The sequence below is a fragment of the Eubalaena glacialis genome, chromosome 2 (assembly GCF_028564815.1).
Source record: "Eubalaena glacialis isolate mEubGla1 chromosome 2, mEubGla1.1.hap2.+ XY, whole genome shotgun sequence".
NCBI lineage: Eukaryota > Metazoa > Chordata > Mammalia > Artiodactyla > Balaenidae > Eubalaena > Eubalaena glacialis.
Window position 1 is genome coordinate 56,518,091 of NC_083717.1, and position 18,821 is coordinate 56,536,911.

Sequence of the window (18,821 nt, forward strand, 5' to 3'; positions counted from 1 at the left end):
TCACATCTACGTGGACCTGGAGACCCTGCCACCTACAAGCACATCTGATGTGCCCTTGGGGTCACTCCCAGCACTCCCAGAAGCAAGGGAACTTCCCATGTGGGGGCTGACTCCGACCTGCAGTTGCCTACAGGCAAGATGCAGCCCGGCACTACTCAAGGGGCTAACGAACTTTGGCCGAAGTGCCTCTTCTCGCCAACTAGACCATATCACTTTCCGTGACCCCGTGGGAATGCCCACAACGGGAAGTGTTGGGCTTCAGCAACCAGGACACTGGTTGGAACCCGACAGCGGAAATTAGGCCACCTTCCCTGCCACGTATCGGCAAGCTTCCAACTGGCAGGTTTCGCGGCCCAGACCACTGAGAAAACGCTCGAACGCTTCACAGCCTCGTGCTAAGTGCCCTCCTGCTGCCTGCAGGGCGAGTCAATCCTACTTGAAGCCACAGACATCATGCGAACACGGGGACACTGAACACCAGGGAAGACAGACCGCAAGCCTGTCTGCTTTGATGAGGCCCACAGCACCGCATGCATCCTAGCAATTCTCCACTGCCACAGCGACACTACCGAGCAACTCACAGTGATCACACGCACTGTCCCCGAGGACCACAGACAGACTTTCAATGGAAGACCTCTGCCATGCGAGGGGACTTGGAAGCCTGAAAGGGAAAGGTGGTTGGCCACGGCAGGGCACCTGGCAGGACAACAGTGTCCCCATCTCTTCCCGGCCAATGGACAGCTCCGGATAAAGCTCTGGCTGTTCGAACGGCCTACATGCCACATGGGCCGGCCGCGTCATGCCCTCCGGGAGAAACACTATCGCTTTGCACATTCCCAAAAGAAGGAACAAAACGACCAAAGGGCTTGTTCCCATAACTCACCTACCCCCAAGGAGGCCGGCACAGATGCCTCAGCATGTCCATCTTCTCTACGTCCCGCAAGACACCCGTGTGGAGTCACTCCTCCGGAAATGGGATCGCAACTCTACACAGGTTAACTACCTGACTACATCCTCATGAACTGCCAAAGCCATCCTCTCCACAGGCAGCTGATGCCAGCATTTCATGAACAAGACGCATCCTCGGGAAGCCGAGGCCAGCTCCTGCAACCCAATGATGACAGCCCATCCCACGACATTACATAGGACGTGTCCTCATGATACTTTAACTTTCTCTCCAGGCCCCCAGCCACCACACAGGCTTAAATGCAGCACTCGATCCTCAGCCCACTCCACGATGATCCACTTAGCACCAACAGTGTGCCGGCAGCTTCAGCAGAGGAGCTGACAGGGGCAGCCCCGAGGCCTAGTCCATCGGCCCCCTTCTGCCATCGCTCAACTCCAGCCCACCCCCGCTCACTGCTCCAGCCCCACCGGGCACTCAGGAACCTCACCACACCACACACAACATCAGAGAGGGCCACAGGCCTGGCCTGAGGCTCCAGGCTCCAACCAGGGAAGCTTGCTCATTTTGGCTTCCAGAATCAACCTCCGAAGCGGCATGCACAAAGCGTGATCCTGCCCAAAACACACCTCTCCAAGCTGCAAGCTCACTGGGCCTCCACCAGCACACGCTCCGACTCTGAAGACTAGCAGGAGAGCCTGCCCCCTTGTATTCCCTCAGCGGTCTTTTAGCAGGGCCCGGTGATGCATAGATGACCCAGCTTATGGGCAGACACGGTCGACCCTCACACAGGAGTCCCTCCAATGCTGGAGCCTTTAGTGGTGTTTGCATGCCTGTCAGCAGTGGACGTCGGCCCTCACTCCTAACTGTCCCATACCCCCGAGAGAGGAAACGTGCTGGACCCTCAGTTTCGATGAGGAGACGGTAAAACTTTCTCACTCATTATGTTCAGATTTTCCAAGGAATGCATAGAAGGGTGTCATCATCTATCCAAACACATGCTGGGATGCTGCAGAACACAAACGGGCAGGCCGTGGGGCTCTGCAGAGGAGCCATGACCCGGAAGTATTCCAACCTCCTGGGGAATCCACAGTCTTCAGGCCACTCAGCAAGAACAACAATCAATCCACTCTTGCAGCCACTGGGCCCATCTGATGAAAACCTAATATCCAATGACACATTTTAGTATGGGTGAATGCCTACCGTCCTGAGTTATCCACAGCCACGCTCAGCAACGTGCGCCCGCCCCACTTTTTCCAGTTCTCCTTAGGACATCCAGTCATCAGACAACGTGAAGGTCTTCTTGTCTTTGCCGACGGCCAGCCTTACCCTGCAGCTGCACCTGAGAAGTGGACAGAAATCATGCAGGCTTCCGAATTGCACCACGGTTCAGAGAACATGATTCTTGCGAACACTTACCTTGCCGTGAGCCCAGAACCTGCTTTCCAAGTAACACTATCCATTACCGAAAACTGATTGCGTGTCTCACAGCATGACTGGAGGAAGTTAGGCACGTACATTGGTCGGTGTGTCAGACACTGTATCTGTGTATTCACGTGAGTGGGCGTGTGTGACTGTGACTGCGCACGACGATGCGCTTGTGGTTTCCTGTGTGTGGCGCTGAATACGCGTCTTGGTCTCTGGGTGTCGCTGTGGCCCTCTGCAGACACCTCCAACAGTAAACGCCATAGTTTATACACAGCACCCTGGTTGGACCCCCAACTGAAAGGAAAAGGAGAAAGACCCCTGTCAGCTTCAAGAGGCCGCATGCGAAGTTTAACCCCCAGGGGCTGCTGAAATAGGTCACAGACTCCCGCTCTCCCACAGCCACGCCTTCTGACCAAAGCACAAAGACTGGACGAGACCTGCCTCCCGGCCGTGGGTGTCACATCTACGTGGACCTGGAGACCCTGCCACCTACAAGCACATCTGATGTGCCCTTGGGGTCACTCCCAGCGCTCCCAGAAGCAAGGGAACCTCCCATGGGGGGGCTGACTCCGACCTGCAGTTGCCTACAGGCAAGATGCAGCCTGGCACTAATCAAGGGGCTAACGAACTTTGGCCCAAGTGCCTCTTCTCGCCAACTAGACCATATCACTTTCCGTGACCCCGTGGGAATGCCCACAACGGGAAGTGTTGGGCTTCAGCAACCAGGACACTGGTTGGAACCCGACAGCGGAAATTAGGCCACCTTCCCGGCCACGTATTGGCAAGCTTCCAACTGGCAGGTTTCGCGGCCCAGACAACTGAGAAAACGCTCAAACGCTTCACAGCCTCGTCCTAAGTGCCCTCCTGCTGCCTGCAGGGCGAGTCAACCCTACTTGAAGCCACAGACATCATGCGAACACAGAGACACTGAACACCAGCGAAGACAGACCGAAAGCCTGTCGGCTTTGATGAGGCCCACAGCACCGCATGCATCCTAGCAATTCTCCACTGCCACAGCGACACTACCGAGCAACTCACAGTGATCACAGGCACTGTCCCCGAGGACCACAGACAGACTTTCAATGGAAGACCTCTGCCATGCGAGGGGACTTGGAAGCCTGAAAGGGAAAGGTGGTTGGCCACGGCAGGGCACCTGGCAGGGCAACAGTGTCCCCATCTCTTCCCGGCCAATGGACTGCTCCGGATAAAGCTCTGGCTGTTCGAACGGCCTGCATGCCACATGGGCCGGCCGCGTCATGCCCTCCGGGAGAAACACTATCGCTTTGCACATTCCCAAAAGAAGGAACAAAACGACCAAAGGGCTTGTTCCCATAACTCACCTACCCCCAAGGAGGCCGGCACAGATGCCTCAGCATGTCCATCTTCTCTACGTCCCGCAAGACACCCGTGTGGAGTCACTCCTCCGGAAATGGGATCGCAACTCTACACAGGTTAACTACCTCACTGCATCCTCATGAACTGTCAAAGCCATCCTCTCCACAGGCAGCTAATGCCAGCACTTCATGAACAAGACACATCCTCGGGAAGCCGAGGCCAGCTCCTGCAACCCAATGATGACAGCCCATCCCACGACATTACATAGGACGTGTCCTCATGATACCTTAACTTTCTCTCCAGGCCCCCAGCCACCACACAGGCTTAAATGCAGCACTCGATCCTCAGCCCACTCCACGATGATCCACTTAGCACCAACAGTGTGCCGACAGCTTCAGCAGAGGAGCTGACAGGGGCAGCCCCGAGGCCTAGTCCATCGGCCCCCTTCTGCCATCGCTCAACTCCAGCCCACCCCCGCTCACTGCTCCAGCCCCACTGGGGACTCAGGAACCTCACCACACCACACACAACATCAGAGAGGGCCACAGGCCTGGCCTGAGGCTCCAGGCTCCAACCAGGGAAGCTTGCTCATTTTGGCTTCCAGAATCAACCTCCGAGGCGGCATGCACAAAGCGTGATCCTGCCCAAAACACACCTCTCCAAGCTGCAAGCTCACTGGGCCTCCACCAGCACACGCTCCGACTCTGAAGACTAGCAGGAGAGCCTGCCCCCTTGTATTCCCTCAGCGGTCTTTTAGCAGGGCCCGGTGATGCATAGATGACCCAGCTTATGGGCAGACACGGTCGACCCTCACACAGGAGTCCCTCCAATGCTGGAGCCCTTAGTGGTGTTTGCATGCCTGTCAGCAGGGGACGTCGGCCCTCACTCCTAACTGTCCCATACCCCCGAGAGAGGAAACGTGCTGGACCCTCAGTTTCGATGAGGAGACGGTAAAACTTTCTCACTCATTATGTTCAGATTTTCCAAGGAATGCATACAAGGGTGTCATCATCTATCCAAGCACATGCTGGGACGCTGCAGAACACAAACGGGCAGGCCGTGGGGCTCTGCAGAGGAGCCATGACCCGGAAGTATTCCAACCGCCTGGGGAATCCACAGTCTTCAGGCCACTCAGCAAGACCAACAATCAATCCACTCTTGCAGCCACTGGGCCCATCTGATGAAAACCTAATATCCAATGACACATTTTAGTATGGGTGAATGCCTACCGTCCTGAGTTATCCACAGCCACGCTCAGCAACGTGCGCCCGCCCCACTTTTTCCAGTTCTCCTTAGGACATCCAGTCATCAGACAACGCGAAGGTCTTCTTGTCTTTGCCGACGGCCAGCCTTACCCTGCAGCTGCACCTGAGAAGTGGACAGAAATCATGCAGGCTTCCGAATTGCACCACGGTTCAGAGAACATGATTCTTGCAAACACTTACCTTGCCGTGAGCCCAGAACCTGCTTTCCAAGTAACACTATCCATTACCGAAAACTGATTGCGTGTCTCACAGCATGACTGGAGGAAGTTAGGCACGTACATTGGTCGGTGTGTCAGACACTGTATCTGTGTATTCACGTGAGTGGGCGTGTGTGACTGTGACTGCGCACGACGATGCGCTTGTGGGTTCCTGTGTGTGGCGCTGAATACGCGTCTTGGTCTCTGGGTGTCGCTGTGGCCCTCTGCAGACACCTCCAACAGTAAACGCCATAGTTTATACACAGCACCCTGGTTGGACCCCCAACTGAAAGGAGAAAGACCCCTGTCAGCTTCAAGAGGCCGCATGCGAAGATTAACCCCCAGGGGCTGCTGAAATAGGTCACAGACTCCCGCTCTCCCACAGCCACGCCTTCTGACCAAAGCACAAAGACTGGACGAGACCTGCCTCCCGGCCGTGGGTGTCACATCTACGTGGACCTGGAGACCCTGCCACCTACAAGCACATCTGATGTGCCCTTGGGGTCACTCCCAGCGCTCCCAGAAGCAAGGGAACCTCCCATGGGGGGGCTCACTCCGACCTGCAGTTGCCTACAGGCAAGATGCAGCCCGGCACTACTCAAGGGGCTAACGAACTTCGGCCCAAGTGCCTCTTTTCGCCAACTAGACCATATCACTTTACGTGACCCCGTGGGAATGCCCACAACGGGAAGTGTTGGGCTTCAGCAACCATGACACAGGTTGGGACCTGACAGCGGAAATTAGGCCACCTTCCCGACCACGTATCGGCAAGCTTCCAACTGGCAGGTTTCGCGGCCCAGACCACTGAGGAAACGCTCAAACGCTTCACAGCCTCGTCCTAAGTGTCCACCTGCTGCCTGCAGGGCGAGTCAACCCTACTTGAAGCCACAGACATCATGCGAACACGGGGACACTGAACACCAGGGAAGACAGACCGCAAGCCTGTCTGCTTTGATGAGACCCAAAGCACCGCATGCATCCTGGCAACTCTCCACTGCCACAGCGACACTACCGAGCAACTCACAGTGATCACAGGCACTGTCCCCGAGGACCACAGACAGACTTTCAATGGAAGACCTCTGCCATGCGAGGGGACTTGGAAGCCTGAAAGGGAAAGGTGGTTGGCCACGGCAGGGCACCTGGCAGGGCATCTGTGTCCCCATCTCTTCCCGGTCAATGGACTGCTCCGGATAAAGCTCTGGCTGTTCGAACGACCTGCATGCCACATGGGCCGGCCGCGTCATGCCCTCCGGGAGAAACACTATCGCTTTGCACATTTCCAAAAGAAGGAACAAAACGACCAAAGGGCTTGTTCCCATAACTCACCTACCCCCAAGGAGGCCGGCACAGATGCCTCAGCATGTCCATCTTCTCTACGTCCCGCAAGACACCCGTGTGGAGTCAATCCTCCGGAAATGGGATCGCAACTCTACACAGGTTAACTACCTCACTGCATCCTCATGAACTGTCAAAGCCATCCTCTCCACAGGCAGCTTATGCCAGCACTTCATGAACAAGACACATCCTCGGGAAGCCGAGGCCAGCTCCTGCAACCCAATGATGACAGCCCATCCCACGACATTACATAGGACGTGTCCTCATGATACCTTAACTTTCTCTCCAGGCCGCCAGCCACCACACAGGCTTAAATGCAGCACTCGATCCTCAGCCCACTCCACGATGATCCACTTAGCACCAACAGTGTGCCGTCAGCTTCAGCAGAGGAGTTGAAAGGGGCAGCCCCAAGGCCTAGTCCATCGGGCCCCTTCTGCCATCGCTCAACTCCAGCCCACCCCCGCTCACTGCTCCAGCCCCACCGGGCACTCAGGAACCTCACCACACCACACACAACATCAGAGAGGGCCACAGGCCTGGCCTGAGGCTCCAGGCTCCAACCAGGGAAGCTTGCTCATTTTGGCATCCAGAATCAACCTCCGAAGCAGCATGCACAAAGCGTTATCCTGCCCAAAACACACCTCTCCAAGCTGCAAGCTCACTGGGCCTCCACCAGCACACGCTCCGACTCTGAAGACTAGCAGGAGAGCCTGCCCCCTTGTATTCCCTCAGCGGTCTTTTAGCAGGGCCCGGTGATGCATAGATGACCCAGCTTATGGGCAGACACGGTCGACCCTCACACAGGAGTCCCTCCAATGCTGCAGCCCTTAGTGGTGTTTGCATGCCTGTCAGCAGGGGACATCGGCCCTCACTCCTAAATGTCCCATACCCCCGAGAGGGGAAACGTGCTGGACCTCAGTTTCGATGAGGAGACGGTAGAGCTTTCTCACTCATTTTGTTCAGATTTTCCAAGGAATGCATACAAGGGTGTCATCATCGATCCAAGCACATGCTGGGACGCTGCAGAACACAAACGGGCAGGCCATGGGGCTCTGCAGAGGAGCCATGACCCGGAAGTACTCCAACAGCCTGGGGAATCCACAGTCTTCAGGCCACTCGGGAAGACCAACAATCAATCCACTCTTGCAGCCATTGGGCCTATCTGATGAAAACCTAATATCCAATGACACATTTTAGTATGGGTGAATGCCTACCGTCCTGAGTTATCCACAGCCACGCTCAGCAACGTGCGCCCACCCCACTTTTTCTAGTTCTCCTTAGGACATCCAGTCATCAGACAACGCGAAGGTCTTCTTGTCTTTGCCGACGGCCAGCCTTACCCTGCAGCTGCACCTGAGAAGTGGACAGAAATCATGTAGGTTTCTGAATTGCACCACGGTTCAGAGAACATGATTCTTGCGAACACTTACCTTGCCGTGAGCCCAGAACCTGCTTTCCAAGTAACACTATCCATTACCGAAAACTGATTGCGTGTCTCACAGCATGACTGGAGGAAGTTAGGCACGTACATTGGTCGGTGTGTCAGACACTGTATCTGTGTATTCACGTGAGTGGGCGTGTGTGACTGTGACTGCGCACGACGATGCGCTTGTGGGTTCCTGTGTGTGGCGCTGAATACGCGTCTTGGTCTCTGGGTGTCGCTGTGGCCCTCTGCAGACACCTCCAACAGTAAACGCCATAGTTTATACACAGCACCCTGGTTGGACCCCCAACTGAAAGGAGAAAGACCCCTGTCAGCTTCAAGAGGCCGCATGCGAAGATTAACCCCCAGGGGCTGCTGAAATAGGTCACAGACTCCCGCGCTCCCACAGCCACGCCTTCTGACCAAAGCACAAAGACTGGACGAGACCTGCCTCCCGGCCGTGGGTGTCACATCTACGTGGACCTGGAGACCCTGCCACCTACAAGCACATCTGATGTGCCCTTGGGGTCACTCCCAGCGCTCCCAGAAGCAAGGGAACCTCCCATGTGGGGGCTGACTCTGACCTGCAGTTGCCTACAGGCAAGATGCAGCCCGGCACTACTCAAAGGGATAACGAACCTTGGCCCAAGTGCCTCTTCTCGCCAACTAGACCATATCACTTTCCGTGACCCCGTGGGAATGCCCACAACGGGAAGTGTTGGGCTTCAGCAACCAGGACACTGGTTGGAACCCGACAGCGGAAATTAGCCACCTTCCCGGCCACGTATCGGCAAGCTTCCAACTGGCAGGTTTCGCGGCCCAGACAACTGAGAAAACGCTCAAACGCTTCACAGCCTCGTCCTAAGTGCCCTCCTGCTGCCTGCAGGGCGAGTCAACCCTACGTGAAGCCACAGACATCATGCGAACACAGAGACACTGAACACCAGGGAAGACAGACCGCAAGCCTGTCTGCTTTGATGAGGCCCACAGCACCGCATGCATCCTAGCAATTCTCCACTGCCACAGCGACACTACCGAGCAACTCACAGTGATCACAGGCACTGTCCCCGAGGACCACAGACAGACTTTCAATGGAAGACCTCTGCCATGCGAGGGGACTTGGAAGCCTGAAAGGGAAAGGTGGTTGGCCACGGCAGGGCACCTGGCAGGGCAACAGTGTCCCCATCTCTTCCCGGCCAATGGACTCCTCCGGATAAAGCTCTGGCTGTTCGAACGGCCTGCATGCCACATGGGCCGGCCGCCTCATGCCCTCCGGGGGAAACACTATCGCTTTGCACATTCCCAAAAGAAGGAACAAAACGACCAAAGGGCTTGTTCCCATAACTCACCTACCCCCAAGGAGGCCGGCACAGATGCCTCAGCATGTCCATCTTCTCTACGTCCCGCAAGACACCCGTGTGGATTCACTCCTCCGCAAATGGGATCGCAACTCTACACAGGTTACCTACCTCACTACATCCTCATGAACTGCCAAAGCCATCCCCTCCATAGGCAGCTGATGCCAGCCCTTCACGAACAAGACACATCCTCGGGAAGCCGAGGCCAGCGCCTGCAACCCAATGATGACAGCCCATCCCACGGTATTTCATAGGACGTGTCCTCATGATACCTTAACTTTCTCTCCAGGCCCCCAGCCACCACACAGGCTTAAATGCAGCACTCGATCCTCAGCCCACTCCACGATGATCCACTTAGCACCAACAGTGTGCCGTCAGCTTCAGCAGAGGAGCTGAAAGGGGCAGCCCCGAGGCCTACTCCATCGTCCCCCTTCTGCCATCGCTCAAATTCAGCCCACCCCCGCTCACTGCTCCAGCCCCACCGGGCACTCAGGAACCTCACCACACCACACACAACATCAGAGAGGGCCACAGGCCTGGCCTGAGGCTCCAGGCTCCAACCAGGGAAGCTTGCTCATTTTGGCTTCCAGAATCAACCTCCGAAGCGGCATGCACAAAGCGTGATCCTCCCCAAAACACACCTCTCCAAGCTGCAAGCTCACTGGGCCTCCACCAGCACACGCTCCGACTCTGAAGACTAGCAGGAGAGCCTGCCCCCTTGTATTCCCTCAGCGGTCTTTTAGCAGGGACCGGGGATTCATAGATGACCCAGCTTATGGGCAGACACGGTCGACACTCACATAGGAGTCCCTCCAATGCTGGAGCCCTTAGTGGTGTTTGCATGCCTGTCAGCAGGGGACGTCGGCCCTCACTCCTAACTGTCCCATACCCCCGAGAGAGGAAACGTGCTGGACCCTCAGTTTCGATGAGGAGACGGTAAAACTTTCTCACTCATTATGTTCAGATTTTCCAAGGAATGCATACAAGGGTGTCATCATCTATCCAAGCACATGCTGGGACGCTGCAGAACACAAACGGGCAGGCCGTGGGGCTCTGCAGAGGAGCCATGACCTGGAAGTACTCCAACAGCCTGGGGAATCCACAGTCTTCAGGCCACTCGGCAAGACCAACAATCAATCCACTCTTGCAGCCACTGGGCCCATCTGATGAAAACCTAATATCCAATGGCACATTTTCGTATGGGTGAATGCCTACCGTCCTGAGTTATCCACAGCCACGCTCAGCAACGTGCGCCCACCCCACTTTTTCCAGTTCTCCTTAGGACATCCAGTCATCAGACAACGCGAAGGTCTTCTTGTCTTTGCCGACGGCCAGCCTTACCCTGCAGCTGCACCTGAGAAGTGGACAGAAATCATGCAGGCTTCTGAATTGCACCACGGTTCAGAGAACATGATTCTTGCGAACACTTATCTTGCCGTGAGCCCAGAACCTGCTTTCCAAGTAACACTATCCATTACCGAAAACTGATTGCGTGTCTCACAGCATGACTGGAGGAAGTTAGGCACGTACATTGGTCGGTGTGTCAGACACTGTATCTGTGTATTCACGTGAGTGGGCGTGTGTGACTGTGACCGCGCACGACGATGCGCTTGTGGGTTCCTGTGTGTGGCGCTGAATATGCGTCTTGGTCTCTGCGTGTCGCTGTGGCCCTCTGCAGACACCTCCAACAGTAAACGCCATAGTTTATACACAGCACCCTGGTTGGACCCCCAACTGAAAGGAGAAAGACCCCTTTCAGCTTCAAGAGACCGCATGCGATGATTAACCCCCAGGGGCTTCTGAAATAGGTCACAGACTCCCGCTCTCCCACAGCCACGCCTTCTGACCAAAGCACAAAGACTGGACGAGACCTGCCTCCCGGCCGTGGGTGTCACATCTACGTGGACCTGGAGACCCTGCCACCTACAAGCACATCTGATGTGCCCTTGGGGTCACTCCCAGCGCTCCCAGAAGCAAGGGAACCTCCCATTGGGGGGCTGACTCCGACCTGCAGTTGCCTATAGGCAAGATGCAGCCCGGCACTACTCAAGGGGCTAACGAACTTTGGCCCAAGTGCCTCTTCTCGCCAACTAGACCATATCACTTTCTGTGACCCCGTGGGAATGCCCACAACGGGAAGTGTTGGGCTTCAGCAACCAGGACACTGGTTGGAACCCGACAGCGGGAATTAGGCCACCTTCCCGGCCACGTATCGGCAAGCTTCCAACTGGCAGGTTTCGTGGCCCAGACCACTGAGAAAATGCTCAAACGCTTCACAGCCTCCTCCTAAGTGCCCTCCTGCTGCCTGCAGGGCGAGTCAACCCTACTTGAAGCCACAGACATCATGCGAACACAGAGACACTGAACACCAGGGAAGACAGACCGCAAGCCTGTCTGCTTTGATGAGGCCCACAGCACCGCATGCATCCTAGCAATTCTCCACTGCCACAGCGACACTACCGAGCAACTCACAGTGATCACAGGCACTGTCCCCGAGGACCACAGACAGACTTTCAATGGAAGACCTCTGCCATGCGAGGGGACTTGGAAGCCTGAAAGGGAAAGGTGGTTGGCCACGGCAGGGCACCTGGCAGGGCAACAGTGTCCCCATCTCTTCCCGGCCAATGGACTCCTCCGGATAAAGCTCTGGCTGTTCGAACGGCCTACATGCCACATGGGCCGGCCGCGTCATGCCCTCCAGGAGAAACACTATCGCTTTGCACATTCCCAAAAGAAGGAACAAAACGACCAAAGGGCTTGTTCCCATAACTCACCTACCCCCAAGGAGGCCGGCACAGATGCCTCAGCATGTCCATCTTCTCTACGTCCCGCAAGACACCCGTGTGGAGTCACTCCTCCGCAAATGGGATCGCAACTCTACACAGGTTACCTACCTCACTACATCCTCATGAACTGCCAAAGCCATCCCCTCCATAGGCAGCTGATGCCAGCCCTTCACGAACAAGACACATCCTCGGGAAGCCGAGGCCAGTGCCTGCAACGAATGATGACAGCCCATCCCACGACATTACATAGGACGTGTCCTCATGATACCTTAACTTTCTCTCCAGGCCCCCAGCCACCACACAGGCTTAAATGCAGCACTCGATCCTCAGCCCACTCCACGATGATCCACTTAGCACCAACAGTGTGCCGGCAGCTTCAGCAGAGGAGCTGACAGGGGCAGCCCCGAGGCCTACTCCATCGGCCCCCTTCTGCCATCGCTCAACTCCAGCCCACCCCCGCTCACTGCTCCAGCCCCACCGGGCACTCAGGAACCTCACCACACCACACACAACATCAGAGAGGGCCACAGGCCTGGCCTGAGGCTCCAGGCTCCAACCAGGGAAGCTTGCTCATTTTGGCTTCCAGAATCAACCTCCGAAGCGGCATGCACAAAGCGTGATCCTGCCCAAAACACACCTCTCCAAGCTGCAAGCTCACTGGGCCTCCACCAGCACACGCTCCGACTCTGAAGACTAGCAGGAGAGCCTGCCCCCTTGTATTCCCTCAGCGGTCTCTTAGTAGGGCCCGGTGATGCATAAATGACCCAGCTTATGGGCAGACACGGTCGACCCTCACACAGGAGTCCCTCCAATGCTGGAGCCCTTAGTGGTGTTTGCATGCCTGTCAGCAGGGGACGTCGGCCCTCACTCCTAACTGTCCCATACCCCCGAGAGAGGAAACGTGCTGGACCCTCAGTTTCGATGAGGAGACGGTAAAACTTTCTCACTCATTATGTTCAGATTTTCCAAGGAATGCATACAAGGGTGTCATCATCTATCCAAGCACATGCTGGGACGCTGCAGAACACAAACGGGCAGGCCGTGGGGCTCTGCAGAGGAGCCATGACCCGGAAGTATTCCAACCGCCTGGGGAATCCACAGTCTTCAGGCCACTCAGCAAGACCAACAATCAATCCACTCTTGCAGCCACTGGGCCCATCTGATGAAAACCTAATATCCAATGACACATTTTAGTATGGGTGAATGCCTACCGTCCTGAGTTATCCACAGCCACGCTGAGCAACGTGCACCCGCCCCACTTTTTCCAGTTCTCCTTAGGACATCCAGTCATCAGACAACGCGAAGGTCTTCTTGTCTTTGCCGACGGCCAGCCTTACCCTGCAGCTGCACCTGAGAAGTGGACAGAAATCATGCAGGCTTCTGAATTGCACCACGGTTCAGAGAACATGATTCTTGCGAACACTTACCTTGCCGTGAGCCCAGAACCTGCTTTCCAAGTAACACTATCCATTACCGAAAACTGATTGCGTGTCTCACAGCATGACTGGAGGAAGTTAGGCACGTACATTGGTCGGTGTGTCAGACACTGTATCTGTGTATTCACGTGAGTGGGCGTGTGTGACTGTGACTGCGCACGAGGATGCGCTTGTGGGTTCCTGTGTGTGGCACTGAATACGCGTCTTGGTCTCTGGGTGTCGCTGTGGCCCTCTGCAGACACCTCCAACAGTAAACGCCATAGTTTATACACAGCACCCTGGTTGGACCCCCAACTGAAAGGAGAAAGACCCCTTTCAGCTTCAAGAGGCCGCATGCGAAGATTAACCCCCAGGGGCTGCTGAAATAGGTCACAGACTCCCGCTCTCCCACAGCCACGCCTTCTGACCAAAGCAAAAAGACTGGACGAGACCTGCCTCCCGGCCGTGGGTGTCACATCTACGTGGACCTGGAGACCCTGCCACCTACAAGCACATCTGATGTGCCCTTGGGGTCACTCCCAGCGCTCCCAGAAGCAAGGGAACCTCCCACTGGGGGGCTGACTCCGACCTGCAGTTGCCTATAGGCAAGATGCAGCCCGGCACTACTCAAGGGGCTAACGAACTTTGGCCCAAGTGCCTCTTCTCGCCAACTAGACCATATCACTTTCCGTGACCCCGTGGGAATGCCCACAACGGGAAGTGTTGGGCTTCAGCAACCAGGACACTGGTTGGAACCCGACAGCGGGAATTAGGCCACCTTCCCGGCCATGTATCGGCAAGCTTCCAACTGGCAGGTTTCGTGGCCCAGACCACTGAGAAAATGCTGAAACGCTTCACAGCCTCCTCCTAAGTGCCCTCCTGCTGCCTGCAGGGCGAGTCAACCCTACTTGAAGCCACAGACATCATGCGAACACAGAGACACTGAACACCAGGGAAGACAGACCGCAAGCCTGTCTGCTTTGATGAGGCCCACAGCACCGCATGCATCCTAGCAATTCTCCACTGCCACAGCGACACTACCGAGCAACTCACAGTGATCACAGGCACTGTCCCCGAGGACCACAGACAGACTTTCAATGGAAGACCTCTGCCATGCGAGGGGAATTGGAAGCCTGAAAGGGAAAGGTGGTTGGCCACGGCAGGGCACCTGGCAGGGCAACAGTGTCCCCATCTCTTCCCGGCCAATGGACTCCTCCGGATAAAGCTCTGGCTGTTCGAACGGCCTGCATGCCACATGGGCCGGCCGCGTCATGCCCTCCGGGAGAAACACTATCGCTTTGCACATTCCCAAAAGAAGGAACAAAACGACCAAAGGGCTTGTTCCCATAACTCACCTACCCCCAAGGAGGCCGGCACAGATGCCTCAGCATGTCCATCTTCTCTACGTCCCGCAAGACACCCGTGTGGAGTCACTCCTCCGGAAATGGGATCGCAACTCTACACAGGTTACCTACCTCACTACATCCTCATGAACTGCCAAAGCCATCCCCTCCATAGGCAGCTGATGCCAGCCCTTCACGAACAAGACACATCCTCGGGAAGCCGAGGCCAGCGCCTGCAACGAATGATGACAGCCCATCCCACGACATTACATAGGACGTGTCCTCATGATACCTTAACTTTCTCTCCAGGCCCCCAGCCACCACACAGGCTTAAATGCAGCACTCGATCCTCAGCCCACTCCACGATGATCCACTTAGCACCAACAGTGTGCCGGCAGCTTCAGCAGAGGAGCTGACAGGGGCAGCCCCGAGGCCTAGTCCATCGGCCCCCTTCTGCCATCGCTCAACTCCAGCCCACCCCCGCTCACTGCTCCAGCCCCACCGGGCACTCAGGAACCTCACCACACCACACACAACATCAGAGAGGGCCACAGGCCTGGCCTGAGGCTCCAGGCTCCAACCAGGGAAGCTTGCTCATTTTGGCTTCCAGAATCAACCTCCGAAGCGGCATGCACAAAGCGTGATCCTGCCCAAAACACACCCCTCCAAGCTGCAAGCTCACTGGGCCTCCACCAGCACACGCTCCGACTCTGAAGACTAGCAGGAGAGCCTGCCCCCTTGTATTCCCTCAGCGGTCTCTTAGTAGGGCCCGGTGATGCATAAATGACCCAGCTTATGGGCAGACACGGTCGACCCTCACACAGGAGTCCCTCCAATGCTGGAGCCCTTAGTGGTGTTTGCATGCCTGTCAGCAGGGGACGTCGGCCCTCACTCCTAACTGTCCCATACCCCCGAGAGAGGAAACGTGCTGGACCCTCAGTTTCGATGAGGAGACGGTAAAACTTTCTCACTCATTATGTTCAGATTTTCCAAGGAATGCATACAAGGGTGTCAGCATCTATCCAAGCACATGCTGGGACGCTGCAGAACACAAACGGGCAGGCCGTGGGGCTCTGCAGAGGAGCCATGACCCGGAAGTATTCCAACCGCCTGGGGAATCCACAGTCTTCAGGCCACTCGGGAAGACCAACAATCAATCCACTCTTGCAGCCATTGGGCCCATCTGATGAAAACCTAATATCCAATGGCACATTTTAGTATGGGTGAATGCCTACCGTCCTGAGTTATCCACAGCCACGCTCAGCAACGTGCGCCCACCCCACTTTTTCCAGTTCTCCTTAGGACATCCAGTCATCAGACAACGCGAAGGTCTTCTTGTCTTTGCTGACGGCCAGCCTTACCCTGCAGCTGCACCTGAGAAGTGGACAGAAATCATGTAGGTTTCTGAATTGCACCACGGTTCAGAGAACATGATTCTTGCGAACACTTACCTTGCCGTGAGCCCAGAACCTGCTTTCCAAGTAACACTATCCATTACCGAAAACTGATTGCGTGTCTCACAGCATGACTGGAGGAAGTTAGGCACGTACATTGGTCGGTGTGTCAGACACTGTATCTGTGTATTCACGTGAGTGGGCGTGTGTGACTGTGACTGCGCACGACGATGCGCTTGTGGGTTCCTGTGTGTGGCGCTGAATACGCGTCTTGGTCTCTGGGTGTCGCTGTGGCCCTCTGCAGACACCTCCAACAGTAAACGCCATAGTTTATACACAGCACCCTGGTTGGACCCCCAACTGAAAGGAGAAAGACCCCTGTCAGCTTCAAGAGGCCGCATGCGAAGATTAACCCCCAGGGGCTGCTGAAATAGGTCACAGACTCCCGCTCTCCCACAGCCACGCCTTCTGACCAAAGCACAAAGACTGGACGAGACCTGCCTCCCGGCCGTGGGTGTCACATCTACGTGGACCTGGAGACCCTGCCACCTACAAGCACATCTGATGTGCCCTTGGGGTCACTCCCAGCGCTCCCAGAAGCAAGGGAACCTCCCATGGGGGGGCTGACTCCGACCTGCAGTTGCCTACAGGCAAGATGCAGCCCGGCACTACTCAAGGGGCTAACGAACTTTGGCCCAAGTGCCTCTTCTCGCCAACTAGACCATATCACTTTCCGTGACCCCGTGGGAATGCCCACAACGGGAAGTGTTGGGCTTCAGCAACCAGGACACTGGTTCGAACCCAACAGCGGGAATTAGGCCACCTTCCCGGCCACGTATCGGCAAGCTTCCAACTGGCAGGTTTCGCGGCCCAGACCACTGAGAAAATGCTCAAACGCTTCACAGCCTCGTCCTAAGTGCCCTCCTGCTGCCTGCAGGGCGAGTCAACCCTACTTGAAGCCACAGACATCATGCGAACACAGAGACACTGAACACCAGGGAAGACAGACCGCAAGCCTGTCTGCTTTGATGAGGCCCACAGCACCGCATGCATCCTAGCAATTCTCCACTGCCACAGCGACACTACCGAGCAACTCACAGTGATCACAGGCACTGTCCCCGAGGACCACAGACAGACTTTCAATGGAAGACCTCTGCCATGCGAGGGGACTTGGAAGCCTGAAAGGGAAAGGTGGTTGGCCACGGCAGGGCACCTGGCAGGGCAACAGTGTCCCCATCTCTTCCCGGCCAATGGACTGCTCCGGATAAAGCTCTGGCTGTTCGAACGGCCTGCATGCCACATGGGCCGGCCGCGTCATGCCCTCCGGGAGAAACACTATCGCTTTGCACATTCCCAAAAGAAGGAACAAAACGACCAAAGGGCTTGTTCCCATAACTCACCTACCCCCAAGGAGGCCGGCACAGATGCCTCAGCATGTCCATCTTCTCTCCGTCCCGCAAGACACCCGTGTGGAGTCACTCCTCCGCAAATGGGATCGCAACTCTACACAGGTTACCTACCTCACTACATCCTCATGAACTGCCAAAGCCATCCCCTCCATAGGCAGCTGATGCCAGCCCTTCACGAACAAGACACATCCTCGGGAAGCCGAGGCCAGCGCCTGCAACCCAATGATGACAGCCCATCCCACGGTATTTCATAGGACGTGTCCTCATGATACCTTAACTTTCTCTCCAGGCCCCCAGCCACCACACAGGCTTAAATGCAGCACTCGATCCTCAGCCCACTCCACGATGATCCACTTAGCACCAACAGTGTGCCGTCAGCTTCAGCAGAGGAGCTGAAAGGGGCAGCCCCGAGGCCTACTCCATCGTCCCCCTTCTGCCATCGCTCAAATTCAGCCCACCCCCGCTCACTGCTCCAGCCCCACCGGGCACTCAGGAACCTCACCACACCACACACAACATCAGAGAGGGCCACAGGCCTGGCCTGAGGCTCCAGGCTCCAACCAGGGAAGCTTGCTCATTTTGGCTTCCAGAATCAACCTCCGAAGCGGCATGCACAAAGCGTGATCCTCCCCAAAACACACCTCTCCAAGCTGCAAGCTCACTGGGCCTCCACCAGCACACGCTCCGACTCTGAAGACTAGCAGGAGAGCCTGCCCCCTTGTATTCCCTCAGCGGTCTTTTAGCAGGGACCGGGGATTCATAGATGACCCAGCTTATGGGCAGACACGGTCGACACTCACATAGGAGTCCCTCCAATGCTGGAGCCCTTAGTGGTGTTTGCATGCCTGTCAGCAGGGGACGTCGGCCCTCACTCCTAACTGTCCCATACCCCCGAGAGAGGAAACGTGCTGGACCCTCAGTTTCGATGAGGAGACGGTAAAACTTTCTCACTCATTATGTTCAGATTTTCCAAGGAATGCATACAAGGGTGTCATCATCTATCCAAGCACATGCTGGGACGCTGCAGAACACAAACGGGCAGGCCGTGGGGCTCTGCAGAGGAGCCATGACCTGGAAGTACTCCAACAGCCTGGGGAATCCACAGTCTTCAGGCCACTCGGCAAGACCAACAATCAATCCACTCTTGCAGCCACTGGGCCCATCTGATGAAAACCTAATATCCAATGGCACATTTTCGTATGGGTGAATGCCTACCGTCCTGAGTTATC

General features: G+C 56.1%; 7 non-coding genes across 7 annotated transcripts; all 7 read right to left on the bottom strand.

Annotated features, from left to right (window-relative positions):
* Nucleotides 1-1,802: 1,802 nt before the first annotated feature.
* On the bottom strand, nt 1,803-1,896 carry LOC133085895 (small nucleolar RNA SNORD116). Its single transcript, XR_009699694.1, has one exon. It is a non-coding gene; the product is annotated as a small nucleolar RNA SNORD116 (small nucleolar RNA).
* Nucleotides 1,897-4,591: 2,695 nt separating this feature from the next.
* On the bottom strand, nt 4,592-4,685 carry LOC133085840 (small nucleolar RNA SNORD116). The gene has a single exon (XR_009699634.1). It is a non-coding gene; the product is annotated as a small nucleolar RNA SNORD116 (small nucleolar RNA).
* A 2,689-nt stretch (nt 4,686-7,374) lies between these two features.
* LOC133086464 (small nucleolar RNA SNORD116) lies at nt 7,375-7,467 on the bottom strand. The gene has a single exon (XR_009700219.1). It is a non-coding gene; the product is annotated as a small nucleolar RNA SNORD116 (small nucleolar RNA).
* Nucleotides 7,468-10,155: 2,688 nt separating this feature from the next.
* Nucleotides 10,156-10,249, bottom strand: LOC133085841 (small nucleolar RNA SNORD116). Its single transcript, XR_009699635.1, has one exon. It is a non-coding gene; the product is annotated as a small nucleolar RNA SNORD116 (small nucleolar RNA).
* A 2,688-nt stretch (nt 10,250-12,937) lies between these two features.
* On the bottom strand, nt 12,938-13,031 carry LOC133085842 (small nucleolar RNA SNORD116). The gene has a single exon (XR_009699637.1). It is a non-coding gene; the product is annotated as a small nucleolar RNA SNORD116 (small nucleolar RNA).
* A 2,688-nt stretch (nt 13,032-15,719) lies between these two features.
* On the bottom strand, nt 15,720-15,813 carry LOC133085898 (small nucleolar RNA SNORD116). The gene has a single exon (XR_009699698.1). It is a non-coding gene; the product is annotated as a small nucleolar RNA SNORD116 (small nucleolar RNA).
* Nucleotides 15,814-18,502: 2,689 nt separating this feature from the next.
* Nucleotides 18,503-18,596, bottom strand: LOC133085843 (small nucleolar RNA SNORD116). Its single transcript, XR_009699638.1, has one exon. It is a non-coding gene; the product is annotated as a small nucleolar RNA SNORD116 (small nucleolar RNA).
* Between the last annotated feature and the right edge of the window lie 225 nt (nt 18,597-18,821).